This window comes from Hordeum vulgare, chromosome 1H, assembly GCF_904849725.1.
Source record: "Hordeum vulgare subsp. vulgare chromosome 1H, MorexV3_pseudomolecules_assembly, whole genome shotgun sequence".
Classification (NCBI taxonomy): Eukaryota; Viridiplantae; Streptophyta; class Magnoliopsida; order Poales; family Poaceae; genus Hordeum; species Hordeum vulgare.
In genome coordinates this window covers 39415857-39431873 of record NC_058518.1, presented here as the reverse complement: position 1 = coordinate 39431873, position 16017 = coordinate 39415857, and the positions used below count along the sequence as shown (strand labels likewise).

The following is a 16017-nucleotide window of genomic DNA, read 5'->3' as shown; positions in this document are numbered from 1 at the left end:
CAAGTCCAACTCGGTTTGGGGGGGGGAGCCTTCCCCCCTTGGCTCGGCCGACCCCCTTGGGGCTCCTTGAGCCCCAAGGCAAGGTCCCCTCCCTCCCACCTATATATACGGAGGTTTTAGGGCTGATTTGAGACGACTTTTCCACGGCAGCCCGACCACATACCTCCATGGTTTTTCCTCTAGATCGCGTTTCTGCGGAGCTCGGGCGGAGCCCTGCTGAGACAAGGTCATCACCAACCTCCGGAGCGCCGTCACGCTGCCGGAGAACTCTTATACCTCTCCGTCTCTCTTGCTGGATCAAGAAGGCCGAGATCATCGTCGAGCTGTACGTGTGCTGAACGCGGAGGTGCCGTCCGTTCGGTACTAGATCGTGGGACTGATCGCGGGATTGTTCGCGGGGCGGATCGAGGGACGTGAGGACGTTCCACTACATCAACCGCATTCACTAACGCTTCTGCTGTACGATCTATAAGGGTACGTAGATCACTCATCCCCTCTCGTAGATGGACATCACCATGATAGGTCTTCGTGCGCGTAGGAAAATTTTTGTTTCCCATGCGACGTTCCCCAACAGTGGCATCATGAGCTAGGTTCATGCGTAGATGTATTCTCGAGTAGAACACAAAAGTTTTTGTGGGCGGTGATGTGCGTTTTGCTGCCCTCCTTAGTCTTTTCTTGATTCCGCGGTATTGTTGGATCGAAGCGGCTCGGACCGACATTACTCGTACGCTTACGAGAGACTGGTTTCATCGCTACGAGTAACTCCGTTGCTCAAAGATGACTCGCGGGTGTCAGTTTCTCCAACTTTAGTTGAATCGGAATTGACCGAGGAGGTCCTTGGATGAGGTTAAATAGCAATTCATATATCTCCATTGTGGTGTTTGCGTAAGTAAGATGCGATCCTACTAGATACCCATGGTCACCACGTAAAACATGCAAACAACAAAATTAGAGGACGTCTAACTTGTTTTTGCAGGGTATGCTTGTGATGTGATATGGCCAACGATGTGATGTGATATATTGGATGTATGAGATGATCATGTTGTAATAGTTAATATCGACTTGCACGTCGATGGTACGACAACCGGCAGGAGCCATAGGGTTGTCTTTATAACTAACGTTTGTGCTTGCAGATGCGTTTACTATTTTGCTAGGACGTAGCTTTAGTAGTAATAGCATGAGTAGCACGACAACCCCGATGGTGACACGTTGATGGAGATCATGATGATGGAGATCATGGTGTGACACCGGGACAAGAAGATCGTGCCGGTGCTTTGGTGATGGAGATCAAGAAGCACGTGATGATGGCCATATCATGTCACTTATGAATTGCATGTGATGTTAATCCTTTTATGCACCTTGTTTTGCTTAGAACGATGGTAGCATTATGAGGTGATCTCTCACTAAAATTTCAAGACGAAATTGTGTTCTCCCCGATTGTGCACCGTTGCTACAGTTCGTCGTTTCGAGACACCACGTGATGATCGGGTGTGATAGACTCAACGTTCACATACAACGGGTGCAAAACAGTTGCGCACGCGGAACACTCGGGTTAAGCTTGACGAGCCTAGCATGTGCAGACATGGCCTCGGAACACATGAGACCGAAAGGTCGATCATGAATCATATATATGATGTGATTAGCATAGGGATGCTTACCACTGAAACTATCCTCAACTCACGTGATGATCGGACTTGAGATAGTGTAAGTGGATCATGAACCACTCAAATGACTAGAGAGATGTACTTTTTGAGTGGGAGTTTAGCAAACAATTTGATTAAGTTAAACTCTAATTATCTTGAACATAGTCTAAGTCCACTTTGAATATATTTGTGTTGTAGATCATGGCTCACGCGACAGTCATCCTGAATTTTAATACGTTCCTAGAGAAAGCTAAGTTGAAAGATGATGGAAGCAACTTTGTAGACTGGGCTCGTAATCTTAAGCTGATCTTACAAGCTGGGAAGAAGGATTATGCCCTTAATGCTGCGTTAGGAGATGAACCACCCGCTACGGCTGATCAGGATGTTAAGAACGCTTGGTTAGCACGTAAGGAGGACTACTCAATAGTTCAATGTGCAGTCTTGTATGGCTTAGAACCGGGACTTCAACGTCGCTTTGAGCGTCATGGAGCATTTGAGATGTTCCAGGAGTTGGAGTTTATCTTTCAGAAGAACGCCCGGATCGAGAGGTATGAGACCTCCGATAAATTCTATGCTTGCAAGATGGAGGAAAACTCGTCTGTCAGTGAACATGTGCTCAAAATGTCTGGGTACTCAAACCGTCTAGCTGAGTTGGGGATTGAACTCCCGCAAGAGGCTATCACTGACAGAATCCTTCAATCACTGCCGCCAAGCTATAAAGGCTTTGTGTTGAACTACAACATGCAAGGGATGAACAAGTCACCCGGCGAGTTGTTTGCGATGTTGAAAGTCCCTGAGTCTGAACTCCGTAAAGAGCATCAAGTGTTGATGGTGAATAAGACCACTAGTTTCAAGAGAAACGGCAAAGGCAAGAAGGGTAATTCGAAGAAGAGCGGCAAGCCTGTTGCCAATCCGCCGAAGAAACCCAAAGCTGGACCTAAGCCTGAAACGGAGTGTTACTATTGCAAGGGTATGGGTCACTGGAAGCGCAATTGCCCCAAGTATCTGGCAGATAAGAAGGCGGGCAAAGAAAAATCAGGTATATTTGATATACATGTTATTGATGTGTACTTAACCGGCTCTCGTAGTAGTGCCTGGGTATTCGATACCGGTTCTGTTGCTCATATTTGCAACTCGAAACAGGAACTGCGGAATAGGCGAAGGCTGGCGAAAGATGAAGTGACGATGCGCGTAGGAAATGGTTCCAAGGTTGATGCAATCGCCGTCGGCACAGTGTCACTTCACTTACCGTCAGGATTAGTGATGAACTTAAATCATTGTTATTTAGTGCCTGCGTTGAGCATGAACATTATATCTGGATCTTGTTTATTGCGAGACGGTTACTCTTTTAAGTCAGAGAATAATGGTTGTTCTATTTCTATGAGTAACATCTTTTATGGTCATGCACCGAATGTGAGAGGATTGTTCATATTGAATCTTGATAGCGATACGCATATACATAACATTGAGACCAAAAGAGTTAGAGTTAACAATGATAGCGCCATATTTTTGTGGCACTGCCGCTTAGGTCATATTGGTGTAAAGCGCATGAAGAAACTCCATGCTGATGGACTTTTGGAGTCACTTGACTTTGATTCACTTGACACGTGCGAACCATGCCTCATGGGCAAGATGACTAAGACTCCGTTCTCCGGAACAATGGAGCGTGCAAGTGACTTGTTGGAAATCATACATACCGATGTGTGTGGTCCGATGAGCGTGGAGGCACGCGGCGGATATCGTTATTTTCTCACCTTCACTGACGATTTAAGTAGATATGGTTATGTCTACTTGATGAAGCACAAGTCTGAAACATTTGAAAAGTTCAAGCAATTTCAGAGTGAAGTGGAAAATCATCGTAACAAGAAGATCAAGTTCCTACGGTCTGATCGTGGGGGTGAATATCTGAGTTTCGAGTTTGGTTCTCACTTAAGACAATGTGGAATTGTTTCACAGTTAACACCGCCTGGAACACCACAGCGTAATGGTGTGTCCGAACGTCGTAATCGTACTTTATTAGAGATGGTGCGATCTATGATGTCTCTTACTGATTTTCCGTTATCATTTTGGGGTTATGCATTAGAAACAGCTGCATTCACTTTAAATAGGGCACCATCAAAATCCGTTGAGACGACACCATACGAACTGTGGTACGGCAAAAGGCCAAAGTTGTCGTTTCTTAAAGTTTGGGGATGTGATGCTTATGTCAAAAAGCTTCAGCCTGAAAAGCTGGAACCCAAAGCGGAAAAGTGTGTCTTCATAGGTTACCCAAAAGAGACAGTTGGGTACACCTTCTATCTCAAATCCGAGGGCAAAGTGTTTGTTGCTAAAAACGGAGCTTTTCTCGAGAAGGAGTTTCTCTCGAGAGAATTGAGTGGGAGGAAGATAGAACTTGACGAGGTTGTCGAACCTCTCATCCCTCTGGATGGTGGCGCAGGGCAAGGGGAAACCTCTGTCATTGCGACTCCGGTTGAGGAGGAAGTTAATGATTATGATCATGAAACTCCAGTTCAAGTTTCTGTCGAACCACGCAGGTCGACGAGACCACGTGCTGCTCCAGAGTGGTACGGTAATCCCGTCTTATCAATCATGTTGTTAGACAACAATGAACCTGCGAATTATGAAGAAGCAATGGTGGGCCCAGATTCCAACAAATGGCTGGAAGCCATGAAGTCTGAGATAGGATCCATGTATGAGAACAAAGTGTGGACTTTGGAGGTACTGCCTGAGGGCCGTAAGGCCATTCAGAACAAATGGATCTTTAAGAGGAAGACGGACGCTGACGGTAATGTGTCCGTTTATAAAGCTCGACTTGTGGCAAAGGGTTTTTCACAAGTTCAAGGAGTTGACTACGATTAGACTTTCTCACCCGTAGCGATGCTTAAGTCCGTCAGAATCATGTTAGCAATAGCTGCATTTTTCGATTATGAAATCTGGCAGATGGATGTCAAAACGGCGTTCCTTAACGGTTTCCTTAAGGAAGAGTTGTATATGATACAACCCGAAGGTTTTGTTGATCCTAAGTATGCTAACAAGGTGTGCAAGCTCCAGCGATCCATTTATGGACTGGTGCAAGCATCTCGGAGTTGGAACAAACGCTTTTATGAGGTGATCAAAGCATTTGGGTTTATACAAGTGGTTGGAGAATCTTGTATTTACAAGAAAGTGAGTGGGAGCTCTGTGGCGTTTCTAATATTATATGTGGATGACATATTACTGATTGGGAACAACGTAGAGTTTTTAGAGAGCATAAAGGATTACTTGAATAAAAGTTTCTCTATGAAGGACCTAGGAGAAGCTGCTTACATTCTAGGCATTAAGATCTATAGGGATAGATCAAAACGCCTGATAGGACTTTTACAAAGCACATACCTTGATAAAGTTTTGAAGAGGTTCAAAATGGAACAGTCCAAGAAAGGGTTCTTGCCAGTTCTACAAGGTACGAGATTGAGTAAGACTCAGTGCCCAGCAACTGATGAAGATAGAGAGCATATGCGCTCCGTCCCCTATGCTTCAGCCATAGGTTCTATCATGTATGCGATGCTGTGCACTAGACCGGATGTTAGCCTGGCCATAAGTATGGCAGGTAGGTTCCAGAGTAATCCAGGAGTGGATCACTGGACAGCGGTCAAGAATATCCTGAAGTACCTGAAAAGGACTAAGGAGATGTTTCTCGTGTATGGAGGTGACAAAGAGCTCGCCGTAAAAGGTTACGTCGATGCAAGCTTTGACACAGATCCGGACGACTCTAAGTCGCAAACCGGATACGTATTTATTCTTAATGGGGGTGCAGTAAGCTGGTGCAGTTCCAACCAAAGCGTCGTAGCAGATTCTACATGTGAAGCGGAGTATATGGCTGCCTCGGAGGCGGCTAAGGAGGGTGTCTGGATGAAGCAGTTCATGACGGATCTTGGAGTGGTGCCAAGCGCACTGAATCCAATAACCTTGTTATGTGACAACACTGGTGCCATTGCCTTAGCAAAGGAACCACGGTTTCACAAGAAGACCAGACACATCAAACGACGCTTCAACCTCATCCGCGACTACGTCGAGGGAGAGGACGTGAATATATGCAAAGTGCACACGGATCTGAATGTAGCAGACCCGCTGACTAAACCTCTTCCACGGCCAAAGCATGATCAACACCAGAACTGTATGGGTGTTAGATTTATTACAATGTAATTCACATGATGATGTGAGGGCTAGATTATTGACTCTAGTGCAAGTGGGAGACTGTTGGAATTATGCCCTAGAGGCAATAATAAATATAGTTATTATTATAATTCATGTATCAAGATAATCGTTTATTATCCATGCTATAATTGTATTGAATGAAGACTCATTTACATGTGTGGATACATAGACAAAACACCGTCCCTAGCAAGCCTCTAGTTGGCTAGCCAGTTGATCAAAGATAGTCGGTGTCTTCTGATTATGAACAAGGTGTTGTTGCTTGATAACTGGATCACGTCATTAGGAGAATCACGTGATGGACTAGACCCAAACTAATAGACGTAGCATGTTGATCGTGTCATTTTGTTGCTACTGTTTTCTGCGTGTCAAGTATTTATTCCTATGACCATGAGATCATCTAACTCACTGACACCGGAGGAATGCTTTGTGTGTATCAAACGTTGCAACGTAACTGGGTGACTATAAAGATGCTCTACAGGTATCTCCGAAGGTGTTAGTTGAGTTAGTATGGATCAAGACTGGGATTTGTCACTCCGTGTGACGGAGAGGTATCTCGGGGCCCACTCGGTAATGCAACATCACACACAAGCCTTGCAAGCAATGTAACTTAGTGTAAGTTGCGGGATCTTGTATTACGGAACGAGTAAAGATACTTGCTGGTAAACGAGATTGAAATAGGTATACGGATACTGACGATCGAATCTCGGGCAAGTAACATACCGAAGGACAAAGGGAATGACATACGGGATTATATGAATCCTTGGCACTGAGGTTCAAACGATAAGATCTTCGTAGAATATGTAGGATCCAATATGGGCATCCAGGTCCCGCTATTGGATATTGACCGAGGAGTCTCTCGGGTCATGTCTACATAGTTCTCGAACCCGCAGGGTCTGCACACTTAAGGTTCGACGTTGTTTTATGCGTATTTGAGTTACTAGCAAAAGGGCCCGTGCGTTGCAACGGGAAAAAACATAATTTTAAATAGTCACGACCATATTTTGTTGTATCATCGACATACACTATCACTCTTAATTTCATGAAATCATGAAGAATTTTTGAAATCATGACCATTTTTAATACTCTAAATTGATGCCAATACCCAACATGCAGGGCATGCGTGCTACTTACTGTATACTACAGTACTGTTATTAACAGTATCAAAAACTTCAACACCTAGAGTCCTAGACAGAAATCTTCCTACAATCTTTATCCTTTGCAGCATCCTAGAATCCTCCTTCTGTGTTGTTCCGGCAAACAATGAAGGAGCCTCCATTTGTACACCTGAGCCACAATTGGGCAGGCAAATCCAATCGGCCGTAGAAATTCACAATGGCCATCCATCCATCCATCGAGAGAAAACCCAGCTCCCGAATCCTAATAGGCTTGAGCTCTGCTCACCGAGCTCGCCGCGATCAGCCCGTCGGGGAGGACGTTCACGGTCGCCGTCGTCATCTCCCATGCGTTGAGGCTGGATACCTTAACGACGCCGGTGCCGTTGTTGAACACGTACAGGTGGCTGTTGCCGTTCACGACGTGGTCCGGGTACACCCTCGCCGTGATGCACGTCATGCCGCCGCCGCCGGAGCTCTCCACTACCGAGTGGTCAACCTGTTCATCGAAATCACAAGCTGTAATTAGTGCTCGATTTTTACACTTCGTGCTACCTGAAACAGAGCAAAAGATTTAAGGAATTTACCAGTGTTCTGAGCGAGATGCTCCCCCTTGCGCCTCGATGTCCATGTCCACGAAGGCACCGTACGGCGGCTTGTACACGCCGTCTCTGGTGCTCGACTTCGAGAGGTCCGTGCACATGAGCACCTTGTACTTGTCGTTCTGCCTGAACACCCTGAAGAAGACGTCGGTGTGCTTCCGCATGTCGTCGGAGGCCATGACGAGTAGCCCGAGCGGGCCGACGCTGCCCGGCACCGACGCGCCCTTCTCGCGCACACAGACTCTGCGAGTTCAGCAGCCAGTTGGGCTCGAAGCTCTCGGCTCCCTCCAGTGTCGGGATCTGGAAGACCACCTCGACATGGACGGCCCTATGGTGGCGACGACAGCAGGGCTCGATCGGATCTGGCCGGGGTGGATCCATTTTCGATGGTTTTGGCGTGCACGCTACCAGATCCGGCGAGATTGAGGGCCTATGGGGCCATGGCCCTCCTGGAGGTCCGTGTTTAGCGCGAAAGAGGGAGAGATGCGAGAAGATTGAGAGGAAGGAGGAGAAGGGAGAGGGGCGAGGCAGCCGAGCGGCCGGAGATCCGACGGGGCGTGGCGGCGATGTGGGGTCATCGGTGAGGCGGCTTGCGGGCGCAAGGGGAGCTCGGGCAGGATGAGCTGCGGGCAGCGGTGCGGACTGCGGTTTCCATTACCAGAAAAGAGAAGGGCCTTTTTGTAAAAATGCCTCGGCGGAAATTCCGACAGAAGCGATAGCCTCTTTAGTATTAGGTAAAGATATGGTTGGTTACCGAATGTTGTTCGGAGTCCCGGATGAGATCACGGACGTCACGAGGGTTTCCGGAATAGTCCGGAAACGAAGATTGATATATAGGATGGCCTCATTTGATTACCGGAAGGTTTTCGGAGTTACCGGGAATTTGCCGGGAATGACAAATGGGTTCCGGGAGTTCACCGGGGGGGCAACCCACCCCGGGGAAGCCCATAGGCCTTGAGGGTGGCACACCAGCCCTTAGTGGGCTGGTGGGACAGCCCAAAAGGGCTCTATGCGCCAAGAATGAAAAATCAAGAGGAAAAGAAAAAAAAATGAGGAGGTGGGAAGGAAGGGGGACTCCCTCCCACCAAACCAAGTCCAACTCGGTTTGGGGGGGGAGTCCTCCCCCCTTGGACTCGGCCGACCCCCTTGGGGCTCAGCCCCAAGGCAAGGTCCCCTCCCTCCCACCTATATATACGGAGGTTTTAGGGCTGATTTGAGACGACTTTTCCACGGCAGCCCGACCACATACCTCCACGGTTTTTCCTCTAGACCGCGTTTCTGCGGAGCTCGGGCGGAGCCCTGCTGAGACAAGGTCATCACCAACCTCCGGAGCGCCGTCAAGCTGCCGGAGAACTCTTCTACCTCTCCGTCTCTCTTGCTGGATCAAGAAGGCCGAGATCATCGTCGAGCTGTACGTGTGCTGAACGCGGAGGTGCCGTCCGTTCGGTACTAGATCGTGGGACTGATCGCGGGATTGTTCGCGGGGCGGATCGAGGGACGTGAGGACGTTCCACTACATCAACCGCGTTCACTAACGCTTCTGCTGTACGATCTACAAGGGTACGTAGATCACTCATCCCCTCTCGTAGATGGACATCACCATGATAGGTCTTCGTGCGCGTAGGAAATTTTTTGTTTCCCATGCGACGTTCCCCAACAGTCGCCGTGGGACGGCAGGCGGCGTAGGATGTGATGGCGTCGCCGCCTTGCATCGCCGCTCTTCTTGTACCTCTTGTTGTCTCTCACAGCTCACTCTTCTCAGAATCTCTATCATCGCTCTTCACTCTCTCTGAAGAACACACACACATGCCTGAGAAGAAACTCACACACACACACACCCCTCACCATGGAGAAACTAGCTTTGCTGCTACTCCCCGTGAGACATACATATACTACATTGTTTCACAAGCCCTCATCGCCTACTTTCATTTATCTCAATGCCATATTTATACAAGGGACTAAACAGTGCACACACACTAACTGATGCACTAACACACCACCTCCTAAAATGACTTAGGATCCACACGACTCGGTCATGTATGACCACCCACTACTCACGACCTGGCCATGCATGTTGCATGATGCCAACGAACCAAGTTTTTAGCCAGCCTACTAACTAACCGATGCATGCATTTGACTTGGGCTAAACACAAAATGCTATTGTAGCTTGCATGCACACACACATGAACACGTCTTTATGCGTGCACATTGCCGCAGCTCTTGCATGCACACACACATGAACACGTCTTTATGCGTGCACATTGCCGCAGCTCTTGCATGCACACACACATGAACACGTCTCTATGTGTGCACATTGCCGCAGCTATTACTACATGCATGACTCCAAAACAAATATGCGGACACACATGAATCAAGATTAAAGCTAACATTTTCTCCCTTAATCTTGATTCTTCAATCTCCAATGCGGATCACCTGGAACCACTTGCCAACGCCATCGCAGCGCCGCAGCCACTTGTTCGCCACCGGTGACACAACTCGCCGGTGACTTGCCTTCATGTTTGTCACCGGTGTCACAACTCGTCGGTGACTCGCCTCCATGTTCGTCACCGGTGTCACAACTCGCCGGTGACTCGCCTCCATGTTCGTCACCGGTGCCACAACTCGCTGGTGACTCACCTCCATGTTGTCGACGATGACGCACCTTGTCGACGACTCGCACATGAAACTCCTTATGGCAATGGCCTCCGCTCCATGGCCATCACGTCCTTGCCGCCGGTGACGCAACTTATCGGGCAACATACCTTTCTCCATCACTCATGACGCTGCTCGACGATGATGAAGACACACACCAGCCGCTAGCAGCATCGCGCCGTCAACGGCATCCACCTTGCGCCACCGAGGTCCCCCTCACATGGAGTCCGCCGCGTCGCCTCCACCGTGTCCGCCATGGCAACCACAGCGCCGCACACCTCCATAGGACGACACATGGTTCGAAGCTTCGCGCAGCCACCGACGAACGCCGCCCTCGCCGGGACGCCTTCGGCATGATGAACGACGCCCACGATAACCAGGCTCTAATACCAATTGATGGCGTCGCCGCCTTGCAGCGCCGCTCTTCTTGTACCTCTTGTTGTCTCTCACAGCTCACTCTTCTCAGAATCTCTATCATCGCTCTTCACTCTCTCTGAAGAACACACACACATGCCTGAGAAAAAACTCACACACAGCCGACACATGGCCGTATGGGTGCTCACCCTTGTGTATAAATATGTGTTGCATTGTGTTCTTCCTTGGTTCATGTTTTCTGTCAGCCCTCACGGCCTCGCTTTTCATTAACTCAATGCAACACATATTTATACACAAGGGTGAGCACCCATACAGCCATGCCACTCACGCCACTAACCAACTAAGACCTATTCTCATGCAACTAACACGTCCTGGAATCTCTTCATGACCCGGCTCACTCGGCCAGCCGGCCACTACTCAGATATAGCTAACCCACTAACACACCACCTCCTAAAATGACTTAGGATCCACACGACTCGGTCATGTATGACCACCCACTACTCACGACCTGGCCATGCATGTTGCATGATGCCAACGAACCAAGTTTTTAGCCAGCCTACTAACTAACCGATGCATGCATTTGACTTGGGCTAAACACAAAATACTATTGTAGCTTGCATGCACACACACATGAACATATCTTTATGCGTGCACATTGCCGCAGCTCTTGCATGCACACACACATGAACACGTCTCTATGTGTGCACATTGCCGCAGCTATTACTATATGCATGACTCCAAAACAAATATGCAGACACACATGAATAAGATTAAAGCTAACAGGATGAGGCCGACTAGCTCCTGCGGGAGGTCCGGCCACGGTGAAGGGCGGCTGCCGGTCTTGCCGAGACAGAGACCCATGGCACGAACAATCTAAATCGGGACGTGCTTCCTCTTCCAGCGACGCCTGCAGACGTATGTTACGTAGGTACACAAATCAACTCCGATATTGATGCATCCGGGTTTAGCGTCCGAACATGAACAGACTGCCCAAAACAATCCAACTAATTATATTAAGTTTTTTTGTAGATCAAAACTTATGTTAAATGTGTCCAAGTGCAAGTAGGTTTTGTCAGGGGTGTCCAAGTGCAAGTAGGTTTCGTCAGGGGAGCAAGCCTACGTACGTGTGTATAAACGGGACACCGATCGACGCACACGCGAACGAACAGTAGCGAATTCAGTCATCCGATCTTGTGCATATATATTAGAGCTTCGGTGGCTGGGTACGGTGCCCCACCAACTCGGATTCCGACTCCAGGTCAATGTAGGATCCCCGATGCATATATATAATGACTCGCTCCATCCTTCCCCTCCCTCTCCTGCAGTCCTCCCATCCGATCCGGCGCACGTCTTCTTGGATCGATCGAGAGCGTGGCTTGGATCGTTGGTGCGTAAGGCTACTCGTCAACTTCACACCTCGCCGACGGCAATGGATACGCAGAAGACGGCGAGCTGCATCGGCGTCCGGGCCGGAGGCATGAGGCGCAGCGCCAGGATCAGAGCCGCAAAGACCGCGGACCTGGGCATCGATTCCGGCATCCTCGCCGTGGAGGTCGCCAAGTTCGTGGCCGCCGAGGAACGGAGTGATCATCAGGCGACACCGCCGTCGTGGGAGCGCGAAGACGGGGGCACGACGCGGGACGCGAGGATGAGCGTCGCGAATCCTGTGGACCTCGGCGCCGATCCAGGCGTGCTCGCCGCGGGGGTCGCGGAGTTCGTGGTGGCGGCAGAACGGCGGCCGGCGCGGGGGCCGTGCAAGAGCGAGGACGAGGCAATGATGCGTGGCGCTGGCGCCAGGATCAGCGTCGCCGGGCCAGTGGACCTCGGCGTGGACCCAGCCATGCTCGCCGCGGCTGTCGCCGAGTTGGTGGCGGACGAAAAGCGGTGGCAGGCGAGTCGGCGACCCAAGAGGGCCAGGAGGTGCACTCGTGCTCGGCCGACCAAGGCGTCCAGCTGATGCAGTCGGAAGAAGAGCCGGCGGGTGACAACGAAGACTGCAGCGTCTCGTCGAGGTCGTCGTTGCTAAGACTTGCACGTACGTGTGCATGCAACGGAATTACGCTCATGTATTATACTCCTATACTCTGTGCTTCCCAGATTTTAGGCCTCATAATTCATTGAGATCTCAGATTTAAAATTGACTCATTCAATTTTGACCGAATCAACAACTTCACAAGGATCTATCTCATTCTTTTTTTATGCTACTACGCGTCGGCCGGTAAAATCCGCCGTCTTACGAAACGTCGGATCTGAGAGAGTGAGCCACCGAGCGTCATGCCCTAACATTGCAACAAAGCTCGTGTTGCAGCAAGTTTCTATAACGCGGATTATATTACGGGTTTTTTACAAACCAATAGGTTAAGTTGTAGATTGCTTTGTTGCAACACATGGTTTGTTATAATGTTTTTTCGCAACAGGTCATGTTGCAATCATTTTTTTCAATAGAGGTCTTGTTATAATTTTTTTTGTAACAAAGACCTTGATACTGTTTAATAGTTTTTGTAACCGAGGTTCCGTTACAGATTTTTGCTTGCAACATGAACCTCATTGTAGAAATGAGATATCGCGAAGAATTAGTTCCAACACGTCACGTGGGACGCGTGGCATGCAACTAAGGCAGCAGACGCGAGCGTGATAATCCGCCGGTTGAACAATATCATTTTCCATTTTTGTTACACATTATGCTCCCTAATTTTGGAGCTCTCCCATTCAATCGAGGTATACAATTTAAATGCCCTGATTTTGACTTGTTCAATTCTTTGTTATGACAATGAAATCTCCAATTTCATTAACCTCCCTAATTTTAAAGCCCCCTCATTCAACGCGGGTGTTGAATTTGCATTGGATGCACGATTGGTTGGGTCGTTGATCCGGGCTTCTTGATGAATTCTCTCGATGAATGAGTCCCTTGATAAGTGTGTGGGTAGTGTGGGTCTTTGTTAAAAAAAGGAAAGTGCTGCTTGTGATATGTTTGGCATCAGCATAACACATACATACAACAACATAGTCAACTTTCTCATGTATTTGTACCCTCCAATCACACAGTCAAAAAGACTCACCCAAACACCATGATAAAAAAAGAAAAATGATACATTCATAGACTATTCGCTATGGATTAATCATACCAAACACTCTCCCATCAATCATTTCCCTGTTTCACCGTTGGGCCACTCATTTCTTAATCTTCAATCATAAATTGACACACCCATTCCTAACCATGAATCCGTAAAATCTATGTGTATATGTAGGTTCTCTGATAAAAAGAACACACTCCATTGTTTTTCCACATGTCAAATCAACTAGCACGTAAATAAAGGTGTCCAAAAAACAAAACAAAAATAACACGTAAACAATTTTCACAACTTTAAATAATTTACCGCGTACAAATAAAACATGTACGACCATAAGAACATAAGCGGCGCAACAAAGCATGCACTACCCTTCTAGTACGAACGATGTGACATTGTGTTCATCCTATTCTGCATGCATATGAAAATATTTTCTGTTGTGTTAACGTCGTACTATTAAGAGTTTTCAAGGTGTTTTGTTTGTGTGGAAAAGCTGGATTTGCTCTTAAATTTAGTTCGAATGAGTTGTATTCGTCTCGATTTTGTCAAAATTTTCTCGCAATGCAGATTGGGGTTTGTTCTCTCACCATGGATCCAATTGGGTTTTAGGCCCTTTGTCGAGTATTTGTGACACTTGACGGTAGGTGGTGATTCCAGTAGTGTAAGCGAGAACTGAATGTGCGGTTTCGTGGGCAATTTGTTTAAATTGGGCATAAATTAGTTTATGTTGGGAGAGATGAGGCAATGTCAGAAATAGAGAGGTAGAAGTTATTTTTTCTGGATCTCAAAGCTTTTCTTGGTGATCACGTAACCTTGAGCGAAAGCATGAAAAATTAATTTCTATTGCCCGACAAAGAACTAGTGAATGACTTGTTGTTTTGGTGTGATCATGTTTGTTGTGAAGATGCCTGATTACACACTGATGGTGGAATGGTCACTTCTGTTTCCATGACCTTTAATGAATTTAATGACCTGCTCCATCAGTGTGTAATCAGGCATCTTCACAACAAACATATCTTATGCTAGTACATACCGTACACGTTATGCATATATCATAGGATTTCTCGTAGGACCAATTATATATCATAGAATTTAGAGAAGGATCATATGCATGCGCATATTATATAACACACACATATATATACAATTTGATATATACAATTTCTTCTACAACTTGTGGATCAATTACATGCATGCATTAATTGGTGAAGTGGTATTCTTCTTTCGGATCTATGACCTGCTCCAGCAAAAATCTCGAAATTTCCTCTTGAAGTGCTCGTATGCGTTCCGTTCGGAGGAGTTCCTCTCGCTTCTCAAACATCTTTTAAAGAAGAAGACCAATATGAATAAGTTATATTTGCGTATATATATTAGACCATAATAAAAAAATTGTGAATACTGTCTACGTACCTCAAGGTTTCCTGGATTTTTGATCTGTCGTTCGATCATAAAGCGAATGTTCTCGCAAACATAGTATGCACATAGATTATTCCCCGGTTGCTGCCACATGCAATACTTTACGAGAATAGAATTCAGTCATTATAATAGTACTGAAACTAGGACTAAAGAGATGCACGGATGTAGCTAGTACTACTTAATTACCCAGGACGTTGTCCATCGCAGCTTTGGTTTCCATTCACCGTGAACATTCTTGATGAACCGGCTCCAAACCCTGCCAGACAAAGAAAAAGAATAAAAGGAGTCATTGATTAATTGATATTAGGAAATAAACTAAAGAGGCCGATATAGTGCGATAATGATTGAAATTACCGGTCGAGCATCAACTTCAGGGACATGTACTCGTCCTCGTCTTTTCTTAGTATGTGAACGGTTCCCTCGTCAACCGTAATGACTAGCTGGATCCAGTGGAATCTGAGTTGTATAAGCGGGCATGCATGCAACTTGTTAAGCACTATATGTAAACTTAACATCGATCGCGTAAGCAAAATAGAATTTATAATACAAGACAGTAACACTCACCTGAAGTTGTAAGTAAATAATATTTTTTCATTGTGACTTAGTATCTCCAAAAATCGGAACAATTGATCCTCTGTATCTTTTGGGAATTCTATTACCGCCTTCTCATAAATGCAATTTGGGTCAATGAAGCCAATGCCATATGCTCCATCTTTTTTTATTTCAAACATCTTCATTCTACATAACGCCACACACAAAACAATATAGTGATGATAATTAGAGGCAAATGAACGAGCCGATGAGCCAGGGACTTGAATTACAGAAATAAATCACTTACATACAACAGCAACCGACGGTAGATTTGTCGAGTGCATCTTGATTGTATAACTGTCATAATTCTGGATTGTCAATCCAAAAATATTTTGCAATGAAGAAATTTTCTTCCTTGACTTAC

The 16017-nt window shown here is 46.9% G+C and overlaps 1 pseudogene; it reads right to left on the bottom strand.

The window, feature by feature from the left end:
• Positions 1-7061: 7061 nt before the first annotated feature.
• On the bottom strand, positions 7062-10323 carry LOC123396276 (annotated as a pseudogene).
• Positions 10324-16017: the final 5694 nt, after the last annotated feature.